This window comes from Aulonocara sp. 'chitande type north' Nkhata Bay, linkage group LG22 (genome assembly GCF_057382095.1).
Source record: "Aulonocara sp. 'chitande type north' Nkhata Bay isolate Kocher_YH1m ecotype deep benthic linkage group LG22, A_spYH_male_GT1.1, whole genome shotgun sequence".
In the NCBI taxonomy this organism is placed as follows: Eukaryota; Metazoa; Chordata; class Actinopteri; order Cichliformes; family Cichlidae; genus Aulonocara; species Aulonocara sp. 'chitande type north' Nkhata Bay.
Genome location: NC_141364.1, coordinates 18,111,792 through 18,137,560, shown reverse-complemented (window position 1 = coordinate 18,137,560; position 25,769 = coordinate 18,111,792). Strand labels below are relative to the sequence as shown.

Here is a 25,769-nt window from a genome sequence, read left to right as displayed (position 1 = left end):
ACAAGCTAAGCTGCTATTAAAATCCAGTAAGACCCGTGGTGCCCGCACAGTCTATGGATATACATGCGTTAAGTTTTAATGGGTTAAATCCATCTGCTGTATTCAAGCTGTCGAGGGATTGTTTGTAGAGGAGGCATGTATTTTTATGCCAGATCAGCGGTAACCATGGAACCATGCACGGTAACATATAAGCATCGCTTATGGTTTATAGCATGAAGGATTGTGATTATTGACCAGTTAAACACAGTCACCACACAGTAACTACAGTGACCACAGTAACTTTTGCTTCATGAGATGACAATATGAGGAAGTTGAAGCTCCAGCAACACTTGGACTATGTAGGACAATTTAATTACTTCCCTCGTATTGCTTATTATAGATAACATTTTAAATAGGGTATGAGTAGAGTAGAAAAAATAAAATAACCAATCGTACAATGCCTCAAACATCAACAAGCATGTGCTGGGTTTATGATATTACGGATTAGAGCCAGTCATTCTCCCTGGCAGTCAGTACAGTGACATCTCATACATGCAGTTATAAGCAGGAAAAGTAATATTACAATATGAAATGTAGTTCTAGTACAGGTTTTCTTGTGTTGTAGTTTTCAACACTTAGTGTGTTCTTGAAAACCCACGCTAGAGACCTTACGCTGCGAAAAACCAACAAACGATCCGAGAGCGCTGCGCTAGGCGAGCTAGCTGCATGAGCCAAGCTATTCTCTGACACGACCATACGTAGCAGGCTTTAGTCCAGTTCAGAGGGGTGCGGTCATGGTACACTGACGCATCTCTTCTCCAAGTATATCAAGAATCAGTTATATGTTGTTGGTTCACTGTGCAACCTACGTGAGTCTGAACCAAACGAGTCGAGCTGCAGGTATGAGACCAGATGGGTCGGGCCTGTCCTTTTTCTTTTCTTCTTTTAATAGCAGTTTTCATAAGATCTGAGGTACTTAGGTGTGCTTTGGGTGTATGTGCGTTTCTGTGACTCAGAGGATAAACTTCTTTGAATGGAACTGAGCTCCTGTCCTTCTCGCCGCCCTCCTTCATGCTTTTTGACTTTTGATTTTCTCATTTTCGTTTTCACTCTTCACTTTCAACGGCCCATTGTGACGTCCCTCAACTCCTTCACTCATCAATATTCCCTTTCTCTCTCGCTCTCAGTTTCACTACCCATCCTCTAGCTGAAGAAGCTTTCTGCTCTTTTCCCTCTTACTGAATCCTCGGCCGCTTGTATTGAAGCTTCTCCGCCAGCCCTTTATCACCGTCTCGCCAGCTGCATGTTGAAGCTCCATTCTCTCCTATGAGGGATAGCAGGATGAATAGAAGGGCTTACTGAGGGAAAGAGCGAGAAAGCCAATCCCTGCTTTTTGTCTCACTGAACATCTTTTACGGTCTTCCTCTCTCCCCTCTCCCTGTCCTAAACTCTTCTGTGACCAATACCGTCACCGCTTTCTCCTGCTGCTCATTCTGCCTGCTCTGTGAGAGGGGCTGTTGTTATCATGGGATAGTTGTAGACACAGACAATATAGAAAGAGAGGATTTTTTTTGTACCAGTTATTTTAAAAAATATATCATAAAACCCAAACATGATTTTTGGTTCTCGTCCCAGTTGCAGCGTGCCACCGGCTGCTGCAAAATAAGTTTTTGTTTATCGCCCCCTCAGCGTACGGTTATACTCGACTCACCAACAGCATCATTTTATTTTTGCTGTGAGCTACTTCAGGGACTTGCTTCATACCTCTACAAATATGTTTTGAAGTACAGACTAATTAGCTTATTAAATTAACATTGTACCAATTTATAGAGGACTAGTTTTGTGGATGGGAGTGGGGGAGTGTAAGTATAATAAATCAAAAGGTAAGATAAAGAAGAAACAAGGTTGATAATTGGGGAAAGAAGTGAACATAAAGTAGCCTTTTTGGATTTTTCTTTTCTCTAAAATTCAGTCGCTCCCTGCTCCCCTTGTCCTCTTCTCTTCCTCTTTCTTCAGCCGTCATTCTCGCTGACTGGAAATTGCACATTTCACTCCCCGCTGCTTTCTGCTCTCTCTCTCTCCATTGTAAATTCACTGTTGACAGTTGCCTTTCTCTGAACACAAAGTCTCAGAAATGAGCAGATGGAGGGGTGACAGCCTAAAAGCTCAAACAATGACACTGGGCGGCAAGTCGCCGTGGCTGTCGGTGTAGCATATAGAGACTGCCAGCTATAAAGAAGCTAAAGATGTAGAATCAGAATGAGAACGCATGACATAAATCAACTAAAATTGACATTTGACACGTGGCTTATGTTGTATCCTGTGTGACTTACAGTGAGTCTAAGAGGAGAATAAGCTTATGTTACAACGCAGCTAACAAAGAGGTACCCAGCTGATTAGTGACATGTTCACCTCACCTGTCACTTCATTAGGTACGCCTTGCTATTACTGGGTTGGACCCTGTTTTGCATTTAGAACTGCTTTAATCCTTTATAACATACATTTAACAAAGTGCTGGAAACATTCCTCAGAGATTTTGTAGCGTCACACAGTTGCTGCAGATTTGTCGGCTGCACATCCATGACGCAAATCTCCCGTTGTTCCATGTTCCACCCGATTGAGATCTGGTAACGGTGGAGGATGTTAGAGTGCAGTGAACTCACTGTCATGTTCAAAAAACAGTTTGGGATGATCTGAGCTTTGTAACGTGGTATCCTGCAGGAAGTAGTCATCAGGAGATGGATACACTGCTACCTTACACAGCTACCATAGAGTGGGAGGCGAGGCACACCCTGGACAGGTCGCCAGTCTGCCGCAGGGCTAACACCGAGACAGACATCCATTCACACACACATTCTCACGTCTTTGCACTGTGGGAGGAAGCCAGACATCTGTGCCTGAATTCTGACCTTAATATCTGAATCTTGGAACAGAAATCGAAACTCATCAGACCAGACAACATTTTTGCAGTCTTCTGTTTATCATTTTGATGAGCCTTTGTAAATCGTAGCTTCGGTTTCCTGTTCTCAACTCACATAAATGGGACTGCTGTAGCCCATCCACTTCAAGGTGCTTTCAGAGATTCTCTTCTGCATGTCTAGAGCGTTATTTGAGTTACTGTTGCCTTCCAATCAGCATGAAGCAGCCTGGTTATTCTCTTCTGACCTCTGGCATTAGGAAGGCATTTTTTAGACCGTTCTCTGTGAACTCCAGAGATGGCTGTATGGGGAAAATCCCAGCTGACTGGCAGTTTCTGAAATACTCATATCAGCCCATCTTTCACCACGCCACGTGCAAAGTCACTTAAATTACCTTTTGTCCCCATAGTGACGCTCAGTTGGAAGTTTGTAGGTTGTCTTGGTCGTGTCTCCACGATATATATATATAAATATATATTACAGGGCGGGCCATTTATATGGATACACCGTAATAACATGGGAATGGGTGGTGATATTAAAGTCCTGTTTGTGGCACTTTAGTATATGTGAGGGGGCAAACTCCTCAAGATGGGTGGTGACCATGGTGGCCATTTAGAAGTCGGCCATCTTGGATACAACTTTTGTTTTTTTCAATAGGAAGAGGGTCATGTGACACATCAAACTTATTGGTAATGTCACAAGAAAAACAATGGTGTGCATCATATCATCATCATATATCTGCTCATTCATTTTCTTTTCGGGGCCTGTTTGCAAAATGCGCTTGGCTTTCATTACGTTATTGCACGGAAGGGTTAAACTTATTTATGTCTTGCAGGGGGAAGTCTGACAGCTTTATGTGGATTCAATCAATTTTTTACAGATTGATAAATTTTTTTTATTTGAGACTGGAATTACTCATACCCACTCTCACTCTTGTTCACGGTTAAACTCAATGCTGCCTACAGCAACAGCTCACAGTAATCTCTGAGATGTCAAATGACTAATTAATCCAGTGATGCTTTCTGTAATACAGTTTCACGGGAGCCTCTGGATATCCAGCAATGCCAGGGGCTGTGAGTGCTTGAACAAATGCTCAATATATAAAATAAGCCGACCCAGTCCCTTTTGTTGGTCACAGGCTAAAAAGTTTATTGCCAATTACGTGTCACTTGTACAATACGAGAATGTAATTAACATCAACTCCTCTAAAGTAAGAAATCTAGTAGATCTGGGGCACAGTGCTGCCATGAGTATGTACACAAGTATATAGAGAGGTCATCCCTTCTATGTGTGTGTTTGTGTGTGCGTGAGAGGGAGCATGGATTTCCCCTTCTCTGTTTTCTTGTAATCGCTACGCTCTGCTTTATTTGATCTGGGCCCGACTCTCATAGTAGAATTGAATTGGGTTTGGAGAGCAGGGGAAACACACACACACACACACACACACACACACACACACACACACACACACACACACCTGAGAGTGCCAACTGCAACAACAGCTGTCACGAATTACAGTGACAGAGAGCAAACGAGAAGAGGGACAGCGGGAAATTAAGGTAGAGTTTTTAGAGTGACCAGATATTATGGTGGTATCTTTGCATCCCTTTTGATGTTGATAGAACAATTAGCTAATAAGTAAAATCATATCTTTCTCTGTACTTCTGCTCTTTCTGCTCTATATGTCTTTTGTCTCGCTGTCTTTACTCGTCATGCTGCCGCTCTCCACAAAAACACTGACGCACACACACACACTTGAACTGCCTCTGCACACTAAACAGTTAGTTAATTACCTTGCTCAGTGTTGTTGGGTTCATCCAGACTGAATTACTGAGAAGAGAGGATAAAGGTAGAGAGCAGAGGAGGCAGAAAAAAGAAGTGAAGTGTGTGTGAATGAATCGATATAAAGAGAGGCATTCACAATTGGAGGAGCGACCTGATTTGTATACGCAAGAGAGCAAAGAAAAAGGAACCAAACTTATTTGAATGTTTCATCCAGGTTTGTTCTTTTCCAAGTAAAAAGCCTCAAAATTTGGTAAAGAAACATTTGTAAGTACATTTCAGATCATTTGCGTATAAACCTATGTTGCATGAAGGTAGTGCTCCATGTAACAGAAGCACAGTTGATTTGGTAGAAGAGAGTTTCATGAGAAATGCAGCTTTGTCTGATTCTTACTTTACTCCCCTAGAACTTGCTAGTTTTTATACAGTAGCTGTAAAGATGTTGAAGTCTGGCTTAATAATCAATCCACCTATTAGTTAATGAGGTCAGTATAATTACCTATTTTTATGGATGTTTATGTGCATGTTTATTTTGTTTGTCTCTTTTTTACATACTGAGGTTGTGTAAAAGCATTGAGCCGGCCCTCATTTCTTTATATTTCACCTCCAAGGAGTCAGACTTTCTTGAACAATATGTCTCTGAAGGTCTGTTTTTCTTCGCTGCATTTTCACTAATTTCATGAATTTCAGCTCAGTCCTTGTACTGGACCATTTTAGAGTCGAAAATCAGCCTTTGCTCCATTTTTTTCTGACACACTCATTTCACTGGCCCCTCAGTTGATTCATCCACCCTTCACTGAAGCTTCAACAGAAGTGGAAGGCCATGGAGGTATTCCCAGTTACACTGAACCGAAAATCAGTGGCAACAGGTTGGATGGAGTGACTGATATAAATTTGAAAATTTTGTTTCAAAATGTTGTAAATGTGTAGGGAGCGTCTACAGCTGTCTGTAAAACACGGTGAAGGCTCTGTCATGGTTTGGGGCTAGATTTCAGCCAGTGCTGCTGCTGGTCTAACTGTAAACGCAGACCCCAACTGGTCGCAGCAGCCCCTCCCTGACCCTGGTTCTGCTGGAGGTGTCTTCCTGTTAAAAGGGAGTTTTTCCTTCCCACTGTCGCCAAAGTGATTGCTCATAGGGTGTCATATGATTGTTGGGTTTTTCTCTGTATCTACTGTACAATATAAAACGCCTTGAGGCAACTTTTGTTGTGATTTGGCACTATATAAAAAAAATTGAATTGAATTGAAGTGCGGTCAAATTTTAATCCACTCTACACTGCCAATGCAGTAAAAGCACAGTTGGATAGAAAAACACACAATGGAGCACTATCAGTCATGGATTGGCCTCCCCGGAGCCTGGACCTCGACATTATCGAAGCAGTGTGGGATCATGGTGACAGAGAACAGAACAAAAGGCAGAAACATCCAACATCTGTGAATGTCCTTCAAGAAAACTGGAGAACTATTCCTAAAGAATGCTTGGAGAAATGAAAGCTGCCTAATAGAGTTCAGGCTGTGTTTAAGAATAAAGGTGGTCACACCAAATATTGACTTTCAAGCTTTCACAATTGAACACTGAATCGCTAAACCTCAAAGACCTTTACACAGTATTGTATTATACTTTCACCTGCAGCTGCCAGAAGAATGGGTTACATGCTATGTAAATGGTATCAAGATATGTATTCAACTAAAATGGGTGGGTGCTATTAGGTTAAAATACTAGTTATAGCAGCTACTTCCAGCATTTTTTAGATGTGTATAAACGGCTAACAGGAAACATAATCTACTGAGATAAATGATCCAGTTTTATTTGGTTTGGTTGTACCTCCGGAAAGCATCTGAGGAATGCATGTGGGGAAAAGAAAAAAATCCTGACGCTTGGGCCTATTCGGGGTCAACTCGGATCCAGTGGGCCGCTGGACAGAAACCCTGCTGTACAGTACGACAGTGTATTTGAGCGAGATCACCCTATAACATCCTGACTGTACATTAAAGTGAAATGTGAAAATGTCATTTGGAGCTGTGGGGTATTGACTGTAATCGGTGTGGAAAAACATGCCGCTGTAGGTCATTACTAATGAGCCATACGCATGCTGGAACATTCAGCGTGCTGAGGGTGGATGCCTGCATCTTCATCTTTGCTGTGTACTGTGTCATTGTGAGCATGGCTTAATATATCTAAGCATTTACTCTTAAATGTGTATGTAAGGGTGGATGAACTGTGTGTGAGAGAGATTTTTATTCAGCGTGGGTGCCATTATTCACATAAGTGTACTAGTCTCTGTTTGGTGTGATTAAGTGGGCTCTTCTCAGCTTAAACCCACTTTTGTTGCTCTTTTCTTTGTTTTCTCTTGATTCCCTTCTGCTTTATAGCATTAAGCAGTGAGTAATGACGGCTGACATCATCTCTGGCTAGGCTAGTCTGACTAATTGGCCAGAGCAATCTGATTGCATTAGATGTTATTCCTTCAGGGCATTCCCTGTCTTCCGTGCCTGCTTTGAACGATATCCCTCATTGTTTGCATGGAGCAACATATTACTTTTGTGCGGCGTTAGGGTTTTGGCTTTATTGTATTCATAGCAGGGTGAAACAAACTGCATCGGATGTGAATTAGTACGTTTGATTTATGGTTTGTGTGTTTTAACCCGAAACATGAATAATTTTAAAAGCGGTGATTGCTGTCGAGCCCTGACTCGTCTCGTTAATTGCTATCATCTAGAATGCACGTCTCAGGACACCTCAAGGATATTACAAACGCACTACGGGGATGCTAATATACCGCTGAAATGTCTTTGGTTATTGTGCGGATGCTCTGGGTGCTCGTGCGAGAAAGCAATAAAAGTTGAAAAATGAAGTTGTGCTTTAGATTTACTAACAGCCATAAGAGCCGCTCATCTCTCTTCGCCTCTCTCCACGTATTCTCCCGTTCTTGTCTCCTCCACAGAACCTGCTTTAAGAGCCACCTTTTCAAGTGAAGTAAAATGATTATAGTAATGGACGCCCACCCCCTCCCACTCCAACCTCTCTCTTGCTCACCTTCACAGTTGCTGCTCTGTACATTCTGTTCTGTACATTAGTGTAGCCCCTGGGATGCCCTCTCGCTCTCTCCTCTCTGCAGCTTAATGCAATCACACCTCCTGTATAAGTGTGCTGTGAGAGATGGAGAGAATCGAGAGGAGCGACGAGGGAAAAAGGGAAGGCACAGGTGGGTGGCAAACTGGCAAGAGTGATCACATCATAGGATGATAATTACCTGCAGAAAGGAATCAGAAGTCATGCAAATTAGATAATTGACAGGTTTCCCTGTCAGTCACGGTAGGTCTGTACTTTCTTGGAACAAATGCCATCTGTACGATTAATTTCCTGTTGCCTGTGTGATGTTTTTATGCACTTTTTTGTGTGTCTGCAAGATCGCATTCAAGCAGCAAAGAAAAAGGAATCAAATAGAGTACAAAATAGTTCCAGCCACTGCTAATAGCTAGCACAGTTCAACCCCAAAACCAAACTTATAGTTTGGCATTCAGCGGGACAAAATGCAGGCGAACTGAATAAGTTCAAAGGCAACTGAAAACATGCAGGCACACTTCTTATCTGCTTTTATGCCTGGATGTTCTGAAATGGTCAGAAGTTCACAATGACAAACACTTCTCTCCAGGAGGAGCTGAGCTCAATTCAGCAACTTCAGCTTTTAGTGAGATGAATGAGCATGGCCTTTGTGGTGCCTGGGAAGTCTTTATGCTGAGACCTATAGAGAGTTTATTGCTTTTACAACTAGGCTGTATGATAAAGTGCCATCTTTGTCGCCACCCACACTCTCCCACTCACTATCCCCCCACATACCTCACTGTCTCTCTGTTACTGCACCTCTGAGTTTTGTTCCCTTTGTTATCGCCTTCTTTTTTTCCCCTTTTACCTCCTTGTCAACTTTCCCATCATTTTTCTCCCTTTCATCTTTCCAAGTGTCCTGACTTCCCTTTCAGCTTCTCTCGTTGTTGACTTTGTCTCCCTTTCTTCACCTTGTCTCTCTTTGGTTGTGCTTTTATTTTAATGCTGCTATATAATATCCATTCCTAACCTTTGCATCTGCACTAGTAACGGGATCAATCTAGTTCTTCACGTGAGCTGACTTACCTTTTCTAAAAGATCTTCTGAGCACACAGGAAGAACACAGGAAACCAAAATATTTTCTTGAAAACAAATGTTTTCCTGTGGGAATCCTACTGACCGTATTTGAGAGGAAAAAAGTCACCATTATTCTTGTTCTCAAGAGTGCTGTTTATACCAAGCCTTCATGAAATAGTGTGTACAGTGTGTGTGGCAGGGCTGATGGATTGCCACTTACCAATATCGCTAATACTCCACAGTTATGCCGCTGTACTCCATCCTTTTATGTGTGGAGAGGTGGAGGCTAGTAGCCCATTGAGCTAAACTGGTTTTCCTTCACTTGGGGGGGAATGTAGTGAACTCGGGGCCCTGTGGTCTCCTGAATTGTATAACAATGGCAGATGGGCCTTGGCTGAGGAATTTTAATGGAACAGTGGAGGGTGATAGCCAGCAGACATTATTCAACACGGCCATCTGAGACATGCTCAGACTTTGCACCCCTAGAAAAAAAAAACTACTGTCATTCAGTTTGGACCTTTTTGTGGGTCTTTTGTTCCCCCCCAAGAATGTCCTTTTTATAAATATCCATCCAATCTTTTTCAATTCAGGGTTGCAGGGTCACTCAGCTGTCACAGAGTGAGAGGCGGGGTACAGGTTACCAGTCCATCGCAGCGCTATAATATAATATAGCCAATCAAAAAGATCATTCATTTACCATTAGATAAAAACAGTTTGCTACTTTCTTTTTTTTGGATATGCCAAGAGAAGATAAATTACACTCATCATTACAGAATTCTGAATCTTATACATAATATCTTCTTGTAGGTAGCCATGCATATCCATGCTTAATTGTCTGTTATATTCTAAATGAGACCATCATTTACACCCCTTAGGAAAATGTTTCCTGGGGTCATAAATGACATGAGATGTAAGGACGTTTTCTTTAAGATGTCTTTATAGTCAACTGGCAGAGTCACCTCCTCCTGGGACTTTTCAGACCTAGAAAATTCTCAACATACTTTCTCTGCATCACTCAAAGAGATCATGCCACCTACTCATGCGACAACTGTTTATGCTTATGGACGGTTTTGAATCACCAGTTATGTATGTGTGGATTGCCTGAGGAAGGACCTTCTTGCTGTGGGGCTAACCACTTCATCATCATATGTTCTTTGCCTTTTATTTTATTATTGTGTAAAATTTGTTGGCCTCTTAAGGTATAAAAAGTATTTAAGGTCCTTTACATATCATCAGAATTTCTCCTTTAAATAAAATCTGTTGGTTATGTTGAAACCCCCCAAATTTATTATGAATCCATTCAGGGACTTCATCCGGCCTTGCAATAAAAACATGGAAGTCCACATCACACATCAGCATGAAGCCTTCCGGCTGCCACTGCACATAACTGTAGGTTATGCTGATTAGTGTGTGGGAAGCAACATGAACATAAAGCGAACTGTCATACTGTCATATTCAAAAATATGTGGAAACTGGGGTGGGGGGGGATGAAGCACATTTCTGTTCTGCATAGCCTTCTGTAGATTATTGGGATTGCTAAAATAATTTAACTGTTAGTATAAGTGGTGATGAGAGCACAGCAGGCATCAGACTTGAAATATTATTTACAGCAGTTAATTTTTTACCTTCTAGGGAGAAATTGCTTCCTTCTCGGTTGTGCTGACGATACCATGCAGGGCTCTCTCACCACAACTGGAGAATAACCTCAGCTCTGTTGGAAGACAGTAGTGTGTGTGTGCGTGTGTGTGTGTGTGTGCGTGCGCAGGACATGTGTGTCTACGGAGGTGTGTGTGAATGGGATTGACAGTAAGGATTACATAAGCGCAGTGCCTGCTGGTGCAGGTCGCCGTGAACAACATGAACAGAATGACACTCAGAGATGTAAATCATTACAAATTCCTACACACACACGCACATACGTGACAAAGAGCACGAAGGCTAGTGTATCTCCATGTGGTCTGTGTGATCAGCTGCCAGATTATCTGAAAGAGTGTGATGAAATTTTTTCCCAGTAAGGAGTAAGACTTTTCTGCTTGTTATCCTCAGCAGGTTGACATTTTGAGTAATCACTTCTAGGGAACTACATTTATTTCCCTCCCACTTTAGTGTCTTTGTTGCACTTTAGATTGAAACGGCTGAGTTCCTGGAAGGTGTTTAGGGTGCAACGGAGCATGCAAAAAAAAAAAAAAAAAAAATCACATTACGTATAAGTGCATGACCAAGCATGCAGGAAAGATCAAGCGCCTACAAAATGTACACATGCTCAGATACTCACAAACACAGTGAACACTTTGTCTTTTGTTATAAACATAGCTTCTATTGCTACACACTTAAAAACCAAAATAAATTACAGTTCTTTTGTTTTTAGCTCTTGGCTAACTTAAAGGCTGTAACAAATACCACTTTTCGGCTCTTGAGATTCAGTAGTGAACCATATTAAACATTTAATAATACCCTCCTGTATCTAGTGTGCTCCAAAGATTTTTCACTAGCTAGAAGCCACTAAATAGCTATGATAGCTATTGTAGCTTAATCAAGCTGGCAATGGTACAGTGAACTGAAGGGTGAAGGTTATGATTACAAGTGGAAAACCCCCAAATATATGTATCACAAAAGAAATATCTAAATAGCAAAAAACTATAAGTATAGCTCTCACTGACATTCTGCAAAGGATTGTTAAGAGAAAACACTTCAAATTAAAACAATATTTGATGTAATGTGTGTCGTCAAAAGCTAAATGCACTTGTGGCTTTTAAAAGTAATTGTTCGTCTTTACCAGGCATTTAAAAACATAACAAACTACCTCAGCATAACGTATTTATGTCATCCCAGCACCGACTGTATATTAAAGATGGAGGTACCCACTGTTGCATAACCCATTGGTTTGTCCTGTTGAGGTCAGCATCGCCATTTTTATTTTTAGAGACACAGAAGGGCACTGCACACTCACAGGATAACCACGCCCTAAAGCACAGTCTAAGCTGTAATGGATTTACTGAGAGTGTAATTCTGCCAGTTGATTAATAAATGTGGTCACCAAGGAGGCATCGCAAATGTTTATTGAAATTCAGAGTAAATTACACCTCTAGTCTTGTCTGGCTGTGTATAGTTCTGTAACAAGGAAATAAATGGCATAATAAATTCAGGTTGTCATATACAATGTAACATGTTACCAGCTAAATGTTTAAACTTGATGCCCAACACAAGCAAGCATAAGGATATGAAATTAAATGAATTAAACCATAGCTATGAAGTTAGTACACAGGAGCGCTAATGAGATCTCACTGATATATAGCTCTAATATATAGTTCTTGCCCTCTATACATCTATAGAAAGTAAAAGCTAAGAGAAACATTGCCTAAGCTGTTCAAGTAGCAGTTGTTCAAGTCGCTCAGTAAATGTCAGCATTTACAAGGTTATAAGCCGTAATTAAACCATCTGATGACAAGGTTAGACAAGGTTACCTTGTAACAAACGCACTATAAACAATGAGGTAACTTAACAACAGTTCCTGTACTTACTCAGTGGTTAGCTGCACGCACACATGCCTGACAAAAAAAGCATGCAAACACAAACTCCGAGTAATGATTCACAGTCCATCAGGAGCACATTTTTTCCTCTACTTTTGCACACTAACCACCAGCAGTCTCCTACGTGCCAGCATGGAGCGTTCTGATTGGCCGCTCCTGAGCTGCCAGTTTAGTATATCTTAGGATGCTGTTCTTCGCCACAAACTGGTTCATGTAACTCTGCTTTGGGCCCATTATTTGCAAACTGAAAACTAGCAATAGCAATGACACTATAAACTCATCTGGGAAATGTTTGCTGAAGTTATAAATCACATAAGCAATAAGGTTATTTTTCATATATAACCAAACTTCTGTTCCTACAATGGGAGTTGCCCCCTGCTGGCTATTAGAAAAATGGAGGTGTAAGACATGCAGTGGTTTCAGACTGCTTAGTGTTATTGCTGAATAAGATTACTTGCTCAGATTAGTTGTCTGCACAATACGCTAGGAAAGGGGAGAGTACATACGCTCACACAAATGCAAGGGAATCGTTATTTAAAAAAAAGTGTTATATAGTGTACAAATATAAAGCTGTCTGTTGCTAAGCCTTTCCTGTTCTTCCCTCTCACTGCAGCAGCTCTGCTAATGAACCTACATTACTCCTTTAATAGAAATCCGTGTCTGCTAGCCAGCAAAACTCCACTCAGACGCTCATGTGCACAAAATACCACCATGTTTATACATCGTTTTGCAGGCTCAGACGCACATGCACAACACATACTGTGCATGCAAGGCGAGGCTGCTGCAGATGACGTGTCATGTGTGGAGGACACACGGGTCCAGTTTAGGCACAGATTTTATTCTAAATGACGCAGGAGTTTGTGAATTATTGAAACACTTGTCCTCTTTTCTTCCTTCTCCATCTCTCTCTCCCCTTTCCTTCTTTAGATCTTTTATAGCTCTGCGTTCCTTTTTCTCACATACACTCCTATGTTCCGCTGTCCTTCCTTCTTTTTTTTCAGTCCCTCTCTTCGATTCTCTTCTATTAAATAAGCAGGAGGGAGGATCAGATTGATTTGTGAAGCAGTAGTTCTGTTTTTGTGTGTGTGTGTGTGCACTTGTGTGGTTGGAGGGATGTTGGTTAATCCGATGTTGTCCTTGGGGACAGATTTGGCCCATATTACAGCCCGCTATTACAGTGTCAGAAATCTCCTGTGTATTGAGACAGTCATTATTTACTGCCGTTCTTCGTCCCAACTCTCTCACTAGCATTTTTATTATACAGCTCCACCCTGCTCTGCAATTGCACGCACACAGAGCCACAGTAGGACGGCCTACGACAAAATCCATTTACACGCATACGCTGGGGCTGTTCAGTATTGTTGAGCAGTTATTTGCACAATTACTCATTTTTTATTATTATTTTTATTAGCGGCTGCTTCTTCACCTCTCTGCATCAAATTTAAATTGGCACTCCTCATTCACATGGTTTGAGTGCAGCTCTTTAAAGAAGAACAGCTACTTTTGGCCGCTCATTTATTCACGAGGGGTCGCCACAGCAGGTCGCTCCACACGTTTGATAAGAAAAAAGAAGTTCCAAAACTTGAGATAAAAGTCAATCAGCAAGGCCTTGCTTTCATTTTTACATTGTGCTAATTAAATTTTATAAATTAATCGTTGCAGACAAATGATATAAAGTCTCTCACACCATTTGTTATACCTGCATGATGGATGTGACTAAAACTCACAGCAGAGTATTCTACAGCTGTGAGGTCCCTCTTTTATTCCCCTGCAACGTTTTGCATACAGCACAGATTTTGACCGTTTTCCTGAAGCCTTTGTTGCTCAGAAGATTCATGTTAGCAACCACTGCATTGTTTGTGTTGCCTTCATGCATTCATTATACATTAAGGTAAGATAAGATAGCCTTTATTAGTCCCATAGTTGGGAATTTCATGTTGTTATGGCAGCAGAGTGGACAGGGCAGGAATAAATTATGCAGTTTGTCGTGTGTTTCCAGGTAGTTTGATTTGTGTTGCTTTGTGGTACAAACACATGTATTTCCAAACAATGGATGATGACCAACTTCGAGGGATGAGCTCTCTGTCTTCTGTTGTGCCAGGAAGACGGTTATTTTTTTTGTCTTTTAATTTAGTGCAGCAATGTCAAACTCATTATACATGCTGGGTTTTTCTACTTGATAAAGAAATGCTGATGTAGTAAATGAAAGAAATGTGGCAGCAGAACTCTTTGGACTTAAATTGTAAGAATAAATATGTAAAATTACAGAAAAGGAAAAAGAGAAAGTTTCTGTTAATTCACAAAAACCCTTTTCTTGATTTATTTTACCCTAGACTTATTGTAAAAGAAAATCCTATAGTAGATTGTTAACAAACAGGAAGTTTTCTGTCATTTTAAAAGCTTATATATTACGTAATTACTTTGGTGTAGGATGATTGGACATGGGGGAGGTCTTTATCAATAGAAGAAGTTGCTAGACTGATTCTGGCCCCTGGGGCTTGTGTTTGACACCTGTGATTTGGTGTTATCGGAGTAGTCCTTTGCTGGGAACAGCTGTGATTGGCACATTCAGACATGTGGTCAAGTGCCAATTTAGAGAGCGCTTGATTTCCTTTGTGTTTTAAATAGCATGGCTTGGCTTGCTTTTCAAATACTGCTCGGTCGTGCTCATTTAATTGTGGCAGGCCAAAATCATGATCGAGATTAAAACTCGATTAGCGTTGCAGGCCTGTGTGACAAATGCTATTTACAACAAAGAAACAACTCTGGGAATTTAATACATAAAAAGTGACAACAAGCGCCATCATGCTAACCAGATAACCAGGTACACCGCTACTGTCCTACTGAGCTTATCTTTTCTAATGGCTGTGGCCTCTCATTCTCTCTCTGGCTGTCACACAAACTTCCAGATAAAAGATCCTGACTTGGGATGTTTGTGAGCCTGGACAGCAAGTGTGCATGTTTGTCTCCACAGATTTGGTGTCATGTGACATGCATCATATAGAAGTATGTTAGGTAGATAATGCAGTTAAGCATCGGCAATGAGATGGTTGTATCGATGCATGCAAAATTCAAGAAAATACACAAATAAAAGCCTAATGTCGAGGTTTGTTGCTTTTTAAATATTTTTAATTTGAATAAGTGGATATCAATTTTAGCACAAGTTAATTAATTTGGATGTTACAAATTTAACTAAAGGAGGTGTTCAAAAATAATCACATAAAAACTTTATACATCCAAACAATCAATGAATTAATCAAGCAATCAGCAGATTTAATTATTTTTTTCAATGAAATTTGCCATTTAAAAGAACTTACCTGAGTACATCAGTTTGCAGTTATTGGGCAGGATCTGCTTTTTCTTCTCTCCCTCCCTGTCTTTGTGTCTTTTTCACATCATTGATTCCTCTGTTTTTTCTGTTCTTCAGTATTGATACCAGCTATCACTGGTCCAGTTATTTCTAAAATCCCTCCCTGCTGTTTTTTCATTGGCTTAGGTTTTACTGTAAAATTCAAATAGAACCCAGAGCACCAAGATATTCTCTGTTGTCACACCGCAACAGAGTCCAAAAAAAGCTCTTTCAGCTGATACGATGCATTTACATGCACATAAGTATGTTGTGTTTTTGACTCTCTAGTTCTTTTTATTTTCTTTCCCTCTCTATTGAAATTGCGGCCAAAGGCTCTTTCCCATAACCTTTTCAGAATTGTGTGTGCAATTCTGCACAGAAGTCTTAAATAAGAGACAGATTGAAAGGCATGTAAGCCTCACACATACACCCACTTGCGTGAGCACACAGATACAGTTGTACTGTTCAAGCCTCATTACACGATCCCGAGGGATTTATGTAGGAGATATTTCCTGTTTGGGGTTAGGGAGCGAAGGGAAGTAGTGAGGATGAAATATGACGTAACAACAGCGGTGGTCTTCCTGTGTACTCTACTAGAACCAGGGTGTTACCCTGATTTTAGTCTTCCATGGTCATTGCAGTCGTAGAGCTGCCATTAGCGCGGTGCGGTTGGTAATCCTGGGGCAAACAAACAGGAAATAGTTGTATGACTCACAAACTGCAGATAAATTTAAGCGGCACACAGCAAATGTAGGCACAATTATTCACATTCAGATAAAAAGTACATGCAGGGTCAGTAGTTTGTAGGGCATAACTACGCCTTAGATTTCCCTTCTTCTGAGTCTAGTTGCAAACTGGGCTTGCTGCTTATCTGAATACATAAATGAACTGGATTTGATTTTTGCTCATGCGGCTGGCTGTCAACCAACCAACTGTGAAGCCGCTGCACGTTTCAGAACGACTGTAGTCATGTAGCAAAATAACCCACATCCTTGAATTTTGTGAATATTTGAAGTTTAACATTAAAAAACAGGAACTACCTCTTAATCTTTTCACTGTTTTTCTAATGCTAACATAAAGTTGTATGAGCATCACATCAAGTTTTATGTTCAGTACATAATTACTTGCAGTGAATTAGGTTTTCAGTCGAAAGACTAGGTTCACTGCAGAAGGCAGGATGTGAGCGCCACTGATTTCCTTTAGAGGTGTCAAGTCATGTGCTAAAAACAGAGGCAATGTAACACCTCACTTGCTGTGTGGATCTTACACATTCACCTTGAGACAAAATAGAGGAACACCCACACCCGTCTGCACACTTTCACATACACAAGATGTCAACAATGATCACTTCATGTACACAAAACAAACTAAAAGTTGAACGGTGTGACAAGTCAAACAAATAGCACTGTAGTTCAACGACTTGGGATTTCTTTTGAATGTGAATAGAGGCGTTCAGTTCAGTTCTCCTGCCTATCTGGATGTATGATTGTCTGGGATTACTGGCTTTATTGTAGAATTTGGTCAGCTGATCAGCTGCAGCTCCTGAGGAGCATAGAGGGCAAGTTGGTAACTGGTAATTTTAGTGGCTGGTAATTTTTATAAGCATCTCACACCTGCTATACCCTGTAGGGACAATGCTTTGCTATCACATGTGTAACTCTGATATATGCAGGGGGGGGGGGGAAAGTAACACCAGTCACCTTAAAATAGACTAGAAAGCCATGCTTTTGCTCTCCATAGCAACAGTTGAGCACTGGCTCGCAGTTGATGGAGTGGGCTCTCTCAGCACCATATTCACACTGTGTGCATTTGTGTTTGCATGTGAGTGCGCTGTATGTCTTCCTGTGAGTGTGTCTCTTGTTTATTTGCGGACGAAGCGTTCCAAGACGTTGTTTGTTTGGTTGACTCCATCACTGTGGAAACCCAGAACTAGGAGTAAAACAGTGAGACTTTGTCTCCTGCTAAGCCCGATAATGAAGTCCTCGCTGTCTCTTGTCGGCTGTGAACCCCTAGAGGACATCACCACACAGTCTGTGTACAATTATTTATTCTCCTATTTCTGCAATAACACATTTGTAGTATTAATGAGAATGAACAAAGTATGAATCTTAATCAGTCTCGCTTTGCAAAACCTGCTCTATAAGCACTATGTACAGGACTGCACTCAGTTACCTTCCTTTAATCAGTCATGTACGTGCACCCAGGAAACTAACTACTGTAGATGATGCTGTATCTATTTGTAGCTCCAGGGCGGACACAAACACATAGAAAAGGGTGTGCACAGACACACGCACACATACAGTGTGTAGCGTCAGGCACAATATGGGGTTGCATCTCTCCAGATGGCGGGAGCCGCCCACACACTGCCAGTTGTTATACAATATGCATTGTATAACAGCACAGAGCAACAGGCCCCCTCCCTGAAACAACACACACAAACACACATGGAGACACACAAACACGTACGTCCCTGTGCACATACAGGCAGTAAACACATAGAATCCACACAGACATGCACTTGTTTACATGGAAACATGGGACTTTTTTTGTTGTTGTTGTTGTTGTTGTGCTTGGAGACTATTTTTTTTATAGCACATGCTATTTTAGATGCATTAGTGCCTGCGATTCAGTCGCAGGATCCCAGCAAGCTACTTAGATACCTTGATCAGTCCGCAAGACAGCTGGCCAGATAGCCATCCAGTGAGACAGTTAATAAATGTGTCTGTTAGCCAGTCGTACAGCTGTGCACAGAGTCACACAGCTGTTCTGTTGACCAGGCTGTCAGCCATTCAACCAGCTGTGCAGTCAATCAGCCAGACACGTTTTAGCCAGTGAACAGTGGGATGTGCTCGCATGCATTAAGTTAGAGTAAGTTATTTAAATGGCTTTTTATGTTTGGAGGCTTACTTTCTACAGATAATTAGACTTCTGATGCATTTTAGATCACAACTGACAGCAAATTACATGAACCAAGAGTACAAGTAATTTCAGATTGTTAACACAGGATTGCTGATACAGAACAGTAAACACGTGGCCTTGTTAACGGTGCTCTAGATTCAGACTGCTGCTTGGCACAGAACCATCTAGACCAGGGGTCAGCAACCTTTAACACCCAAAGAGCCATTTGGACCTGGTTTCCACGCAAAAGAAAACACTGGGAGCCGCAAATACTTTTTGACATCTAAAATGAAGATAACACTGTATATATCGTTTTTTACCTTTATGCTTTGTGTGAACAACTAAGGCGTGTTGCTTAAATCCATGAAGTGCTACAGAGAAAATTACATTTTATTTATGTAATTAACACATTTTGAACTCTTAAAGAAATATAACAAAAGGAAAGACACCCAGCTGAACTAAAATGATCCAGCAAACAAAAACTGTTGTGAGCCGCCACCCTTATGTCGCCTTTGGGCTTTTGGAGCCTTGACCTGACTTTTAAAAAATAATTGGAAAAAAAGCACTATGCTGCTGAAAGATGAAAAATAGATATTTGCAAAATTCTGCCTAAATATGTATTTTACCTGGTTAATGTGTGTGGCGGGGCGTGGTCTGCGGCGCCACTGCAGGGGGGGCGGACGCACCTGAGTGGGACCCGCAATCACGCCTCGCCGCCTTATGTCTGTGCTGTCTGTGCTGTTGTGTTGGCGTGTGTCGGGCTGTGGGCTGCAAGGCTGCAGCCGGCTGTGTGTGAAAGGTGGTCAATAAAGACATGCTGAAAAGCGTGTTCATGCGGACATCGTCGGGTCTGCCGTGATGTGTTTACAATGGGACTTCTGCTCCTGGGCCACTGCGCGCGGCGTCTGCGGATCGGGGCTGTGCGAGGTCACTTTCATCTTTGCGCGGGACTGTAAGCTGTCATCTGTGAGGCGTGAGCGCTGTTTGTTTTTAACATAGTTCACAGTGGAGAATGGCTGCTGACATAATGTGGATCCGAAGATCCATAATTGGCCTACCTGGGGTTGAAAGTCTCGATAAATGCACGGCGTTTTGGCGGGTACACCGGCTTCCGCGAATGTGACGCTTATTTTGAGCGATGAAAAAATAATAGAATATAATTTTATTTTTATATTTCAATATCACAATAATCTTCCAATTTAGAACTACAAGTTAAAAAATAACTAACATAAATAAAATACACTTCAGCTAAATACTTCTAATTTATTTTCCCAAACCACGCGGAGCCGCAGGTTGCCGACCCCTGATCTAGACGCATGCAAGAGACATGGAGTAAGCACTGATTTTGTTTCTATTATTCTGTTCTGTTGTCCTTTCTATCTGTATTTTAGTCTTCGCACAAGCAGCTTCTCTGTTTTGTCTCAGCATCACTTTGTTTACTTTACGTCTGTGATGGTGGAAGACGCCACCACTCACCTCGTCTGTCCATCTTTTCTTTCTTCCTTTCATGTCCATATCTACTCAGTAATAGATACTGAGGAATGTAACCTTTTCACCCAGCTTCCTCATGTAGACATTGAACAGGTGTGTGTGGGTGGTTGCACGTGTGTGTGTCTGTGTGTGCGTACACGCCTAAGTGTGTGTGTCTTGACCTTTTGTCAAGCACATTCCATTCTTTCGTGGCACGCTGCTGATTCGGCTCTGCACGTTTCACAGCCCTGATCCGTGCTGACGATTTTTCTTATTGTGAGCGACTAGCGTGTATTAGTCTGATGCCATCTTTAATCTTAATGTCACTGAACACTTTTTAGGTACTTAAACTAGAGAGTTGTGAGGGGAAAAGAGCAAGAATTTAGTTTTTTTTTCTTATATCTTATACCTTTTAGTACTTCTGCTACCTTTTTCCAGCTTTACAACTACAGTCACTTGTTGCACTGCAGACTCGGGTTTATATGTAAAACATATGACTCAAACTGCAACTACATACGAGTGTGCAGCTGAAATTTAGTTCAGAAAAAGTTTTCGAACATAGCTGTTTTACTTTTATTAAATTTGATATTTAAAGCAATGCTGAAATACTTCTCACAGGCTTATTTTTTCCCTTCCACCTCACTTCTCCTACTGTCCCTCCTCGTCTCCTAACCTGATTCACTTGCCCTGTTTTTTGTGTCTCTCCACTCCACCGGCTGGTGCTTCTCTCTCTCTCTCTCTAAGTGCATTAAGAGGGTCATATTGAAAAGGTATTATAAAGGCTCTTTGAGAGTCAACCAGTGTGCCCTTGCAATCTTATGACTTCATTACAGTTTATTCACACTGACACACATGAACACTTGCTGCACAGCTGCAGTTAAAACACATTTTTATCTCTGTCTGTATTTGTGCCTGTGTGTATACCAGCTTGTGTGTGTGTTTCTTTTTTTTTAATGCTAGCAAGCCCAAAGCACCATGTGATGATGTAACGAGATACTGAGCAGAGCAAACAGTGGAATCCCCTAAACACACAAAAACACACACACACATGCGCGCACAGGCATGCACACACGCACACACACACACACACACACATGTATGCACATATACTGAAGTTGTTGAACTAAAAGTGAATGGAGCATATAGAAAAGTCCCTCCAGTCAAACACTTGAGTTTTTCCTTCATTGAGTTTCCTGCAGTAAATTGTTGTAGTGGCTCCCCTCTGTGCTCTCGCCTTCAGCCCATACACACACACACACACACACACACACACACACACACACACACACACACACACACACACACACACACACACACACACACACACACACACACAGTGGAAACTCTCTTGCATTCACTCTTTGCTCTGTCTCTGGGTGTTTTTCTGCCCAGCACCATAAGTCTGAATGACAGCATTGTCAGCTTTATGATCGCCCTGTTTGTGCTCAAAGGGTGTGTGTACGAGCGTGTTGGGAGAGTTTATGACTATAACTGGGATTACCTCACCTAACGACTCAAAGGCAGACGGTGAAGAAAGTCGCCCTCGGTGGAAGGTGCGCTGGGCTGATACAGAAAGGTGGGAGGAATTGAGAGTGCGTTCAAAAAAAAAAAAAAAAAGAAGGGGTCGGGCGGAAAAGAAAGTGGAATGAGGGACAACCACGGGGAGGAGGGAAGGAAGGGAGATATTTATACTCAGAGTGAGATAAGAAAGGAAACATTTAGACAAGAAGTCAGTTGGAGGAGATAAAGAGAGAGAGTAAAAGAGCTAAGAAATGAGAAGATGACTATGCGCTGTCTCGTTCTGACAAGAATCATAGATTTACTAGGTAAATGAGGCATAATTACATGCAATAGTGTTAACTCTGGATTTGGTTATTTTTTTTGATCAAGGTCTTTTTATTGAACAAAGAATTGCTTCCAACAACAATTATGGCAAAATTAACAAACAGTTGTGCCCCCACCCCCCCAGAACAGTGTAACTAAAACCCAGCCAGAGAGGAAAGGAGAGACAAAATAACATAAAATAAAATAAAGTTACAGATACAAAGTAAATAATAAAATAAATGAACAACAGCAAGAGGAAAAAAAAAAAAAACAACCCCACTCACACGCACATTAAGCAATAGTATCCGGACTTAATCTTTCAAAGTAAGTAAGAAAAGGTTGCCATGTGTCATAGAACCGCCGAACCGAACCTTTTACAGTGTAGCGGATCTTTTCCAGCTGAGTATAGTACATGACATCCTTAACCCATTGCCCATATACAGGTGGAAGTGGCTCTTTCCATTTCAATAATATCATTCTACGGGCCAAAAGAGTGCAGAAGGCCAGAAGATCAGAGTGTGATTTGGAAAGACTGGCATCACAAGGCGTCACTCCAAAAATAGCTATAAACGGGCAGGGTGCAATTGGAACACCAAATATGTTGGATATGGTTTCAAATATGCTTTTCCAAAAGCTACCCAGTTTTGGACACGCCCAGAACATGTGAAATAGGGAAGCAGGCTCTCGTTTGCACCGGTCACATGTGGGGTCAAACCCATCCTTGATTTTGCTCAGTCTAGTTTTAGACCAATGGAGACGGTGAACAACTTTGAACTGAATCACCACATGTTTAAGGCAAATAGATGATGAAGAAATGCTATTGATTATCTTGTGCCAAGTCTCAACTGTAATCCGTTGGCCAAGATCACTTCCCCATCGTTCCCTAAGTGATTGCAATGTGGACAGCCTAAAATTACTCAACAGCTCATAAACATCACTTATAACCCGCTTAGCATTTGGCTTAAAATCAAAAATATCATCCAAAAGGGATGGTGGTGGACAGGACGGAAAGCAGTCAGTATTAGAAGCAACAAAATTCCTGAGTTGTAGATACCTGAAAAAGTGTGACTGAGGGATCTTGAACTTGTTCACCAGCTGTTCAAATGAGGAAAAGATATTGTCCGTGAAAAGAGCAGCCATTGACGTTATTCCCAGCTTTGTCCATATGTTAAATGCCTCGTCCGTCAAGGATGGGGAGAACATGCAATGTCTATGCGGTGGTGCATTAAGTTCAGTCTGTTTAAAGTGCCGTCTGAGCTGATACCATAACTTCAGTGAGTGGACAACAAGAGGATTCGTGGTGAAGCTGGAGATCGGTCTCGCCAGAGGTAATCTGGCACACAGCAAAGACACCAGGGAGGATTGACTCACCGACAGCCGCTCCAGTGTTACCCATGATGATGATAAATTATCATGGTCTTTCATCCAGTACAATAATGCTCTTATATTAGCTGCCCAGTAATAAAACAGAAAATTTGGGAGTGCCAAGCCTCCTGCGCTCCGCGGTCTTTGTAATACACTCTGTTTCAGCCTAGGTGGTTTTTTGTTCCAAATGAAGGAGGAGATTTGACTATTTAGATTATTAAAAAAAGACTTGGTTAAAAAAATTGGAAGACACTGAAAAAGATATAGAAATTTAGGGAATATAGTCATCTTAATGATATTTAATCTATCACCCAGCGAAAGAGGCAAGGACTCCCACTTTCCAAAATCCTCCTTTAGTTTAGACAATAAAGGAAGATAATTAGTTTTATACAAGTCTCTATGATTCTGCGTAATCCAAATGCCCAAGTATTTGAACTTGTTATAGCTGAGCTTGAAAGGTGCTAAAATACACGAAAGTTCCCCGGTTATTGTACCTAAAGGCATTGCCTCACTTTTCCCGAAATTCACCTTATATCCGGAAATTGTCCCGAATTCCTTAAGTACATCTAAAAGTTTAGGGAGGCTATTTGAAGGGTTGGAAATAAACAAGAGCATGTCGTCGGCATAAAGAGAGACTTTATGCTCGATATCCCCACGACGTATTCCCTCAACCTCAACACAGTGTCTTAGAGCAATAGCTAGCGGTTCAATTGCGATGGCAAAAAGGAGAGGTGACAAAGGGCACCCCTGTCGTGTGCCACGCTGAAGCTGAAAAAAGGGGGACAGACTATTGTTGGTCCGAATGGCCGCTACAGGGTCACAGTACAATACTTTTATCCAGGATACAAAATTACTCCCGAGGCCAAATTTTTCAAGCGTATGGAAAAGAAAGTCCCATCTCACCCGATCAAACGCTTTCTCAGCATCAAGTGAAATAACAGTTTCCAATACAGTACCTTTGACATGGCTATAGATTATATTTAATAAACGTCTAATATTAAAAAACGAGTACCTGTTTTTGATAAAGCCTGTCTGATCAGGTGAGATAATGGAGGGCAGATGTTTCTCTAAACGGCGGGCCAACACTTTAGCAAGGATTTTGGTGTCGGTGTTCAGCAGAGATATTGGACGGTATGAGCCACAATCTAAATGATCCTTATCCTTTTTTAGAATTAGGGAGATCACTGCCTGACGCATTGTTGGAGGCAAGGAGTGTGAGAGGAAAGATTCTTCAAAAGTCGATTTTAACAATGGATTCAATTGGTTAGAAAACTTCTTAAAAAAATCGGAAGGATACCCGTCGGGGCCAGGTGATTTTCCAGACTGCATACTCCGTATGGCCATTTCAATTTCAGCATCAGAAATGGGCTCCTCCAAACTGGTGGCCGCATCTTCCCCTAAGGAAGGGATATCAAGTTTCTCAAATAAATTTTCTAGAGCCAGGTCATCCTTAGCCGGGGGGGAGCTGTATAAAGTCTGATAGTATCTAAAAAAAACTATTATTTATACCTTGGTTATCCGTGCATCTTATTCCCTGGTCATTCCGGATCTCAGGGATAGCTTGATTAGCTGTTCTTTGTCGTAGCTGATGAGCTAGCAGCTTGCCTGTTTTTTCTCCATGCTCATACGAGTAGCTACGCAACTTCGAAATTAGATACTCAGCCTGTTTTGTAGATAGAAGATTATATTCAGTTTGTAATTTCAGCCTACGTTTATATAATACTGGGTCAGGGGAATGGCTATATACAGCGTCTAGTTTAGTAATTTCGTCAGCCAATAGAGTGAGTTGCTCAGTATCCCTCTTCCTTTTGTTCGCACAGAATGAGATTATCTGGCCTCTCAGATATGCTTTTAGAGATTCCCAAACAGTTGATGGTGACATCTCTGGAGTTTGATTGATGGCAAGAAAGAAATCTATTTGAGACCTAATATAATTAACAAACTCTTCGTCTGCTAACAATACTGGGTTGAACCTCCATGGCCGATAATTGGAGTAGGCATTGGGAATACGCAGTGAAAGAACAACAGGTGAATGATCTGAAATCACCATGGCCTTGTAATCACAGTCTGTCACCAAAGGGAGGAGTTTTTTGTCCAGAAAGAAATAATCTATACGAGTATATGTTTTATGGACATTAGAAAAAAAAGAATATTGACTTGAAGTTGGGTTACGAAATCTCCATACATCAGCTAACCCGTAGTTATGAAGAAAACGCTGTATAACACGTGCTGATTTTGAAATAGGCGTGCATTTGTGCGAGCTGCGGTCCATAGCAGATAATGAGCAATTTAGGTCCCCACCAAGAATAATATTATGCGTTGCCATGTTGGGAAGCCGTGCAAAGACATTAGTGAAAAAACTATGATCGTCCCAGTTAGGGGCATAGACATTCGCTAAAATCAAGGGGAAACCATATAAATGTCCTACAACTACAACAAAACGGCCTGCAGGGTCTTCATCTACAGTTGTGGCTATAAATGGTAAAGTTTTGCTTATCAATATTGCTGTCCCCCGAGCTTTAGAATTAAAT

The 25,769-nt window shown here is 41.4% G+C and overlaps 1 protein-coding gene across 2 annotated transcripts in view; it reads left to right on the top strand.

The window, feature by feature from the left end:
• The window catches only part of atxn1a (ataxin 1a), a 110,887-nt gene that overhangs the window by 37,538 nt on the left and 47,580 nt on the right, over positions 1-25,769 (top strand). The window lies entirely within an intron of this gene.